At 38.3% G+C, this 10,000-nt stretch overlaps 1 protein-coding gene across 10 annotated transcripts in view; it reads right to left on the bottom strand.

The window, feature by feature from the left end:
- The window catches only part of LOC138028321 (uncharacterized), a 44,790-nt gene that overhangs the window by 29,366 nt on the left and 5,424 nt on the right, over positions 1–10,000 (bottom strand). For 9 of the 10 annotated variants that reach the window (XR_011127626.1, XR_011127625.1, XR_011127634.1 and 6 more), the window contains 4 exons: positions 6,102–10,000; positions 5,868–5,929; positions 4,482–4,579; positions 4,191–4,322 (listed from right to left, as the gene is read on the bottom strand). The exon at positions 6,102–10,000 is cut by the window's right edge. The gene's annotated coding sequence lies outside the window, so the exon portion shown is untranslated. Of the gene's footprint in view, positions 2,971–4,190; positions 4,323–4,481; positions 4,580–5,867; positions 5,930–6,101 lie in introns of all 10 variants that reach the window. The other variant, XR_011127632.1, reaches the window with a different exon arrangement.

Genomic DNA, 10,000 nt, shown 5'->3' with positions numbered 1-10,000 from the left:
AAGAAACTATTATAGTCTTTACTATACACATGAAAAAACATCACAGAACAACAGACGTGTTCAGTTTACAAATTTCAATAAAAATAAGTATAATTGTCTAAAATTAAGTAATGTTCTATTGATAAAAATACTTTTAAAACGTTCAGTCCTTATTCTTGGTATAATGAAAGAGGTAAAGCGCGCGCCATAGTATCGTGTGACATTGAACTTATTTAGTTAATTGTGTTCACATCATCGTATCTATTTTCACACGTGAAAAGATCACTGTTGCTATGGTTTGTGAAATGATTTAGTGTTTTATTGGTGTTCAAATAATAAATAGAATATTACATGGCCGCTTGGAGATACGAAATTTGTCTTCTCGTGTTGAGAAATATTTCATTCGTTTGCTGCGCTCACGCGTGAAATATTTTTTAACACTCGAAGACAAATTTCGTATCTCCGCGCGGCCATGTAATATCCTCTATAGAAGTGGGGTGCGGACGCGCCCTATGACACCATTTATTCTCTACTTACGTATAAATAGTATTGTTAATGCGCGCAGGCTATTTGATGATAATCTTCCGGAACCATGTAATTGTTTACATAAGTTGCTTGCCAATGCGCGTACACTATTATGATGTCATTTCTAACGCGTGCATGCTATTAAGTCATGTGATATTACCACTCTTGTTAGAAAAGTACAGTCACTGCACTGTAAAGTTTTTCGATCAGCTAATAATTATTCATGAGTAAGTTGTTGACTAACGCGCGTTATCATGTCATGATATTACCCCTTCATTAAGTCATTCGTTAAAATCTTTTCAAGAGCCCGGATAACATTATTAATCGCTAGTTAATTATTTAGATATGAGTTACTTGCTAAGACACGTTTGCCTTCGTGTCGCATGATATTTTCCCTCTGGTTTCTAAATTACTGATGCGCCCGCACAATTATATCCCACGATATTTTTACACTGTACCCTCTAATAAAATTATTCACTAGCATCAAACGCGCGCACACCTTCATGTATTACATTATTACTCTCTTCTTTTTTTAATTATCAGTAATATGCAGCAGAAACAGACCATTTCATGATAAGTTCTTGTTACCATATTTTTATTCATACTTGACTTATGTACTGATGCACGCTCGCTGTAAAGTCATGATATTATGCCCCTTTCCTTAGGTCATTATATCATATCCCTTTACTTGTACATTTAAAAAATGTTTTGTGCGCAAAACACATTTGATAATAAGATAGTTTAAACGTCTACTTGTCAAGTTTTAAGTTGTCCTCTGATGCGCGCACACACAAGTATATCCTATGATATTTGTAGAATGTACTCTTCAATTGTTTACTTTCAAGTTATTTACCAACGCGCGCACACCGTCATGCCATATGAAATTACCATCCTTTGCTTAAAAGGTTTTGTAAGTTGTTTAAAAAGCGCGCACCAATATATCGCAAGATATAGACCATAATATGATTAATTTTTTTACCATGTACTTCTTCATACGCAAGTTGATTAACAATTTGTGCACTATTATATTATTACGCTCTATATATACTTTCAACTTGTTTGCTAATGCGAACACTGTCATCTCTTTTGATGTTATTGGCATCTGGTTTTCCACACGCGCGTTTACCATAATTTCCATTATGGATGTTCTTATCACCCTCTACTTATTTATCAGTAGTATGCAACATGCGCAGGCCATTTAATGATATGTTTTTGTGACCCTCTTTTTATTCGTATGGTGCTTGTCTTATGACGCGCGCGCTATCATGTTATGATATTATGATATTTAAAGAGCGAGCACTCCATCGTATCGCACAATATTATTACCCTGTGATTGACGATATACGTACGGGTTGCTTGCTAAGCCGCGTTTGCGATCATGTCGTATGATATTTTCCCCTCTACTTTCTCAATTACTCGCAAGCTGGGTGCCGATAAGCATACGCCATGAAATACTGATAAGATATTACAAACATCTACTTGTTCATTGTTCAGGTTTTTACAGATATGCACGCGCACATTTATATCGTATGACATTTTTACACTGAAACAATAATCATTTACTTGTATGTGGTTTAATCAGGCGCGCACATTATCATCTCATGACGCGTGTTATTATTAACCCCCTTACTTTTGAAGTTATATGTAAGTTGTATGAAAGGCGCACGCACCATAGTATCGAATGATATAATTCACAAGTGGATTTGCCATCTTGTATTATGATATAATTGTTAGCCTCAACTTGTCTAATAAGACAATAATATCATTTACTTGTTTATTTGTATATCGCTCGCGGACGCGCGCATGCTATCATACCACAAGGTTGTATAAACCCTGTTATTAACCCTTGATATATTGCAAACGCCCGTTCGCTATCCTGTCGCGATCGCAAGATAAAACAACTCTCTACTCGCTAATAAGGTGTTGTAAATGCGTGCGTATTACGTTATTTTGCGATGTTTTTACACCATTTTAACTTTTTACCCCTTATTTATATTTATTTATTAGTCTTCATATTTATTTTTCATTCATTTACTTTACAGACAGACCTCCATCCACTAGTTGATGCATTAGTCGTTTTTAATAATTTAAGTGAGGTTTAAACTGAGTAAGGCTAGCTTCAAAATTCACCCTCAATTCTGTAGTTATCCGACGACTTTGATATTTTTCAAACCCTTAGATGTATTGGATCAGTCTTTTGACAAGAAGTTACGAGTGATATCACCAGTAGATCCTAGTTGGCTATCTGATAGATTAAGTCTTATCAATAAAAATGCAACCAAAAACTCTACATTTCTTTCTTTTTGACGGTAATGCCGATCAAATGGGAAAATTGTTCAAAGTTCATTGTAGAACCACTGACATCTTCATCTAGCAAATTATGAGTCGGAGACTGCATGCCGGTGTTGTCCTCTCGCGGACCATTGGTGGCCCTTTGTACTGTATAATGACGGGCATAATTCTTGGCTAAATATGAAGTAGATAGCTGCAAATTAGACTTGAAATATACCGTGTCAGGAGGCCGTGATTAGGAGCGTACACAATTTCATTATATTTGTGGAACGGCGTTTTCACAGACCGAGTTACTTTTTAGACAGATTTTCCCGCAAAACCAGACCCTTCCTGCCAATCACAATTCTTTGCATGAAAATTACTACCAATGGGATTGAGAATGGTCATGCACGCAAGCCAAATATTATTTAAGAACTCACCTAAAAACAGCTTGATCTGCGAAAACGCCGTTACGAAGACCTAGCACTGGAGTTGTTGGTAACGACTGTTTTAAAAACATTTTCCCTCCGAGATGTACATGACGAGACAATAGTTACCATATTATTTCTCTCAATTTTTTTTCCATATTCCTGCTCAAATACGTTCTTTTTAAGAACAAAACAAATTATCGAATCTTTAGAGTATTGTCACAATTTGTACCAAGAGTAAACCAAACGGTAGGACCGAATTATTATCGTTTGAAAATTCATTTATCTGAAGCATCCTTGATTGTCGAGGTAAGATTTTTAGACAAATAGGTATTGACTATTTTCTCCATTCCATAGTGCAGTACGTTTGGGGGGTTCTTTACATAAAAGCAATTCAAGTTAATTAGGCCCAGTTCAGACGTCGTGCTTCTGCCGTGCCGAACTTAATTGCAATTTGGTTCGACTGTAGCACGGTAGGGAAACAACTCTGATTCAGACGCCGTGCCAAAGTCGAACCAAATTCAGGCTTTACTGATGCCTCGTAACAATTCTTCTCCTAACTCCCCGTGGGAACTCAATCTCGCCAAATACATTAATATGATTTATGAATTTTGTTTGGCGCGACACAAGCACGACGTTTGAATCAATGCCGTGCCAAAGTCGTGTAGCACGGCAGAGCTTGTCGAACTTGATTGCTTGCCGAACTTAATTCAAAAGTTTGATTCAGACGCCGTGCTTCTGTCGTGCTTTTGTCGAACTTAATTCCTGAATTTAGTTCGACACGGCAGAAGCACGACGTCTGAACTGGGCCTTACTCTTGGGACCCGTATCATCTTTCAGTGAACTGGATATCCATTGTTTTAATGCAAATAAAATTCGAAAATGAACTTTATTATGGGATTGGTAAAAAAAAGCGAATAGCCGACGGTTATCCAGTGATCAAAGGTGGTTCATAAATTTAAAGTCAGAAAATTGAGATTTTCATACCTGTGTATACCGCAGCAGCATTTCCCAAGACCGCGAACCAAGATCACCAACTGTTCATGGAGTAAGTTGTGTTTACCGGTCTCCGCCCCCACTTCCTTTATAGGCGTTCTTTGGAGATACCGACTAAGCAGACTACGAAAAAAGGTCGCGTGTTAATTCTAGCAGTAATCACTAGTTCCCAGTTCTAGGTCACGAAACGCTTAGAAAGTCGAGCGTAGAATATTGAAGAGAGTTATCGTTCACAGTTTGTGAGATTTTGAGAATGATGTTATTCACTTACAAAGTACATACCTTTTAGACTCTCTGATAGCAGAACTCCCCCTTCTTCAACTCCGGAAAGCTTCGATCTCTGTCGCTTTAAAAGCAATATTTTTCTTCTTTTTTTCCAACTGAAAGGAAATATAATTTACAAAGTAACCTTAACCTCTTAGTATTTTATCATACCGGACCCTGTAGCGAATAAAGCACGAAATTATTTCTTAGCATTTATCTAAGTTATTCCATGATTTTTTTCTCATATATCACTATCCCAAACCCCAATCGAAAAACTGGAGTTGAAAAAATGTGTAAAGAAAGACAAGGAAGCATATTTTTCCCAGTACTTTTTGTTGGGTATTCCTGGAGTATTGTTAAGTCAAGCTGCCAACCCTAGTTAGGCACCGTAAAGGTACCAGAGAGTACGTCGGTCTCAGTTTGGATTAATGATCTCCCCGATAAATTGGTTGCAGGATTAATCTGTATTAGCAGGGGCACCCAACGAATCTGTTCCCCACATTATCTGTTTCCCAGAGGAATCTTCCTGGCTGGCAAAAATACAGGTGTTTCGATTAGCTGGCTGGGAAATTTTGTTATCGATAGAGGTTTTGCCTGGGAATTACTGACTTTTTCTAGCATTTCAACCCGAGCTGGCTGTAGAAACTCTCTGAAGAGTGAGAACGACTAAAAAAATAAAAATAAAAAGAACCCCTTCCCTCTCCCAGAGAGTAGTCACAAACATACGACGGCTGGTCAGAGTGATTGGGCTTGCGGAAAAAACCTGTTTTGTCCCGGTTTTGTCGCTTTTGTTCGGTCGTTTTGGATCGAGAGATTTGAAAGTGCGCGGGATTCCTGGCTGGGAAATAAATTTGATCAGCTGGCTGGGAAACCAACCAATTTTATCTAGCTGGCTGGGAAATTTATTGTGTGTCTTGCTGGGAAAAAGGAACAGATAATGTTTTCCCAGCAACACTGAAAAACATCTGAAAATGCCTTAATAACATTTATTTTCATTAACTGGGGTATAATAATACATTTTACAACAAATTGGTCGTCGGGTGCCCCTGTATTAGTATTAGCCAACTAGTGGACTAATGCAAATCCTGCATTTTAATTGGCTAGCTACGCTACTAGAGGACTATTGGTAATAGTCCTCGAGTAGCGAAAAGCGTGACGCTTTCTGTCGTTTTATTCCCAAATAAATATTCCTTCAACTTGCATTCGCTAACTTTATTATTTCCTTTTCTGTCCGACTAGTTAGGTGATACTAAAACAGTTAGACCCTTTGCCCGCAAGGGCTACGGGTGCCAAATGGGCTATTGACCCGTGGCCCTTCAGGGCGAAGGGTCTAATTGCTAATTATTCTCTGATAGTAAGGATCTATCCTAACTTCTATTAATTATTTCCGCTCTTTCTTCCTACCTTCTCAAGCAATGCCACGCGGCTTTCACTTGATTGCGATGTCCAATACGCTTGTGCGCTTCCTGGATAAAGGGGGTTGAATAAAATGTCTCTGTCTTACTAAACCAGTGGACACTGACTAGTTAAGTTAATTATTTCTCGTTTGGTGGTCTTGGATTTTCCAGTAGCGCTGACTTGCGCAAAAAGTTTTAATGACTTTACTTTGACTTTCGTTAAAATAAGGGATTCGCTTACCGATTTTTTTCTGGTACGCAGGCAGAATTTTTCACAGCCCAGACCTCTTTCCTTTGCTATTTGAATAATCACCTGCAACAGTCTCTCAAAAGCTCCAAAAGATCAAGAGTAGCATAAATGAAATATCATTGGCAATATAACAGAATCTATAAGTCATTAAAAGTATAATTAAATTAAATGTTAAGTTAAATTATGCAGGCGTGGCGCGCACGCGCGGGCGCTCTCTCTTTCTCTCACTCACTCACACACACTCCACACGATACACACAACACGGACACAAACGAACAAAACTGATACGTGCATATACAATAAGGAAGGGGGGGGGGGGGGGGGGGGGGGGGTAAAGATACGGCTCTTGCAGAGAGAAAAGCAATTGAGCCAGGCATTTGGTCCCAAAATCTACGTCTAGAGAAAAGAATTGGGACATCCGTTACAAAGAAGGAAGACCAAGAAATTCAAAGTAAAATGCCAGCAGAAAAGTTCCAGTTTCACTCGCGACTTCATGAAGGTAAAACGTAAGATGTGAAGGGAAGGAGAAGATAAAATTGCAGAAGATAGAAGTGGCTCCCCAAGTGTAGATGTTGCTCCACACCACAAAGTAAAAATTGTCGCTTTTGAGGTGATTTTTAAGTGTTGCCGGCACAAAGAGGAATGTAACCAAACCACCGATGAAGGGAAAATGGAGCAGTCTTGCTTACAGTTGTAACTCTCCATTTAATTCCATTCGGAATTAGGACGCGTGCCAATCTTAATCCGCACTCCTCACTCGGATTAGGCGAATTCCTTTGTAACGATGACAATCGCGCAAAGAAAGGACGATATCTTGACTAAAAAGAGAAGGCAAAAGAGAGTGCAGTTACACTTACAGCGCATTCTGGATCATACAAAACTCAGTTCAAATGAGAAGTTATCTTATAGCAAAATACCGTTCTCAGAAGGCATCACTGCGTGAATTAAATGCAGGATTAACCCTGGAATTTGAGGCAAACATATCGACAAACCCACCAGAGCTACCAGAATGTATACCTACAATCAAAATGCCTCCGAAAAAGTTATAACCCATATACCATGATGAAGAACATGTGGCAAAATACATAAACATCCAGATGAATCCGCGCGCGTGATCGAATTGGGAATCAGTGAAAAAAAATAAACGAAGGCAACAATCAGAGGACAAAATCCAGCCATTACAGAGAACCGTCTCATTCGTGGTTTAAATGTTGATGAAGAGTTCATGCTTTGGATTAGGTAGTTAACGACGATCCATCCATTTCAATGACGTAATGATGATTTCTCATTGTAGTGGACAGACAGACGATAATGATGAAGATGACAATTTATTGGTTTCTTTTCAAGAAATCAAAACGTACGATAAAATGCCTCTGCAGACGAAATTGACGAATGTGTAGCGAAGTAATAGATATGTTTTTTCGGCTATCCAGGTGAATACACCTTTTTACCGATACGGCGGCCATTTTGATTTTTATTTTTATTTGGTTTTTTGGTTGTCGACCGACCACTCTGGAGAAGAACCATTGGAAATGTTTGTGGAATTGTGAATGCAAATCGAAGTGCAACTTACCAACGACAAAAGGAGCACCGAGCTCGAAAGAAAGCTATAAGTGGAAATTGATTAAATAGAATTTATTTTATTATATATATTCTAGTGTTTTACCCGTATCGGGTTTAGGCGTATTATTATTATTATTTTTGTTTCGAAAGACATTATGGGATGCCCAGGGGGCAAATACGAATCATGACCGAAAAATAAAGGAACATGAGAGGACAAAATCCACCTGAATATTGAATTAGGTAGTTTATGACCATCCGCTTACCTGTAACTGACAAAATCGTGATAATGGTGTTTGTAAAGATCATGACGATGACGATGACGATGACGATTTCTCATGGTATTTGACAGGTAGACCATGATGATGAAGATGACAATTTGTTAGTTCCTTTTCAAGGGATTAATACCTGCCATAAAAGGCCTCCAATGCACCTACGACGGTAACGTCGGAAAGTACAGCGAAATAATGAATGTGTGCGGACTAAAACATCCCGATGAATCACGGCAACCGAATCGCGAATCATGGAGGAAAAAGTAAACGAACATAACGGACGTATAATCAGTGTAGTGTCTGCATGTACCGATTGTCATGAAATTTAATTAGGAAGTTTATGACCATCCGCTTACCTGTAAGTGACAAAATCGTTATGATGGTGTTTGTAAGGATGATGATGATGATGATGATGATGATGATGATAAGGATGATGATAATAAACATAATCATCAACATCATTTTTATGATAAGCTTGTTGAAGGTGATAATTTCTCAGTGAAATAGAAAGACAATAATGAGGATGATGACAGAGTGACCGTGTCATGACAGTAAGTGTGGAAATAGGATCATTGAGAATCATTGTGTTCAAAGAGAGATTATGAGCAATGCTTCTTTATCAGAATTGGATTGCATGTGTGCATGTGTTCAACAGAGAGTAGAAATAGGCAGATATTGAATCAGAGGAGAAAGGAAAGCTCAAGCAATCAGGTGTAAAGGAAAGGCTCATCAAGAGATTGTAAAGACGAAAACTTACCGCTTAAGAACGGACAAAGATATATAGAAATGGAGTTGAGAAAAACCTTAAATGGGGCTGTGGAGCAGGTCGTATGTGAGTGACAGTCTTCCAGGGGAAGCGTTTGGACCATTAACGATAAGACGTTAGGGGAAACGAAACATAAACAGATTGCCGAATAAATCAGTCGAGATTACTTATTAAACGCTTTCCTTTCACCGATGGGCATAGCACCAGGAAAATGAAATAAGGGCTGAAGTGCACAGAAAGGTAAAACAGGAAAGGAAAACAGAGAAAATAAAAGGAGTAGCCTCCTTTTCGATGCCTTCAACTGAGTGATGAATACCAGCAACTGAAAAACAGATCAAGAGATGAAACTCGGTACAAAAGCCTCATAACACTGGCAAGGGTTAATCTGGGAGGACTCAAGGAGTGAGAAAAAAGAATAGAGAACGAAGATGCTTCGAGGTGTCTCACCAATCAGTATTAAGCAAGTCTATAGAGGAAGAGCATAGAATTCAAAATGATCAGATTTGCAGCACCCCAACAAGAGGAAAGGCAACATCAACCTAAACTCCGTGACAACTGATGCATTGAACATACAAGGGAAGGATATTCCATGCCTGGATTTGTTCAAAGAGAGCAGCAGTATACGCAGTTCAGTTTCCTCTCAGTCGTCTCACTGGTATGGACTGGTCAACTATGTTCTTCTAACTTCATGCCCTTTCTCAGATACTTTCTTCACTTGAACTGGAGTTTCCGGTGTTAGTATTTCGCGAATTTTAAAATTGTCACTTAATTTCTTGGCATCCTTCGACGATTGCGTCCGGCCGATGAAACTATTATCTCTAAACTTGGCTTGCTTTGAATACAGCTTTCTTCTGATTTCCACACTTTTGATTTTTGTCTCAATCTTCTCGTAAGTGCAATCATATCTGCATTTTATTTCGCCCATTCTTTTTATTTTCCAGAGATGAAATAATCGTAAACAGTTCATGCGATGTCTTCAGCTTTCATTCTCATCCTTTCTGGAATTCATCTCTTCTCTTTCTTCTTGTCTTGATTGTACTTACATTACTGAAATGGTTTACATATACTGTTTTTATTAATTAATCAGAAATCAACTGACGGTATGCGACCAGCCCATGGAACAGTAAGTGTTTCATGAGCCCCCGCACTTTATGCTATAATGATTAACTTAATGTTTCAATTAATGATCTTTAGTATTATGGTTCTAAACTGTTCGAGGATCTTGTTCTCATTTTGTCACGTTTGTTCTGTTTCTTTTTTCTGGTACACTTTATCTTAATATGTTTCTTTTT

Source organism: Montipora capricornis, chromosome 13 (genome assembly GCF_036669925.1).
Source record: "Montipora capricornis isolate CH-2021 chromosome 13, ASM3666992v2, whole genome shotgun sequence".
Classification (NCBI taxonomy): domain Eukaryota; kingdom Metazoa; phylum Cnidaria; class Anthozoa; order Scleractinia; family Acroporidae; genus Montipora; species Montipora capricornis.
This window is presented reverse-complemented; position numbering and strand designations above follow the sequence as displayed.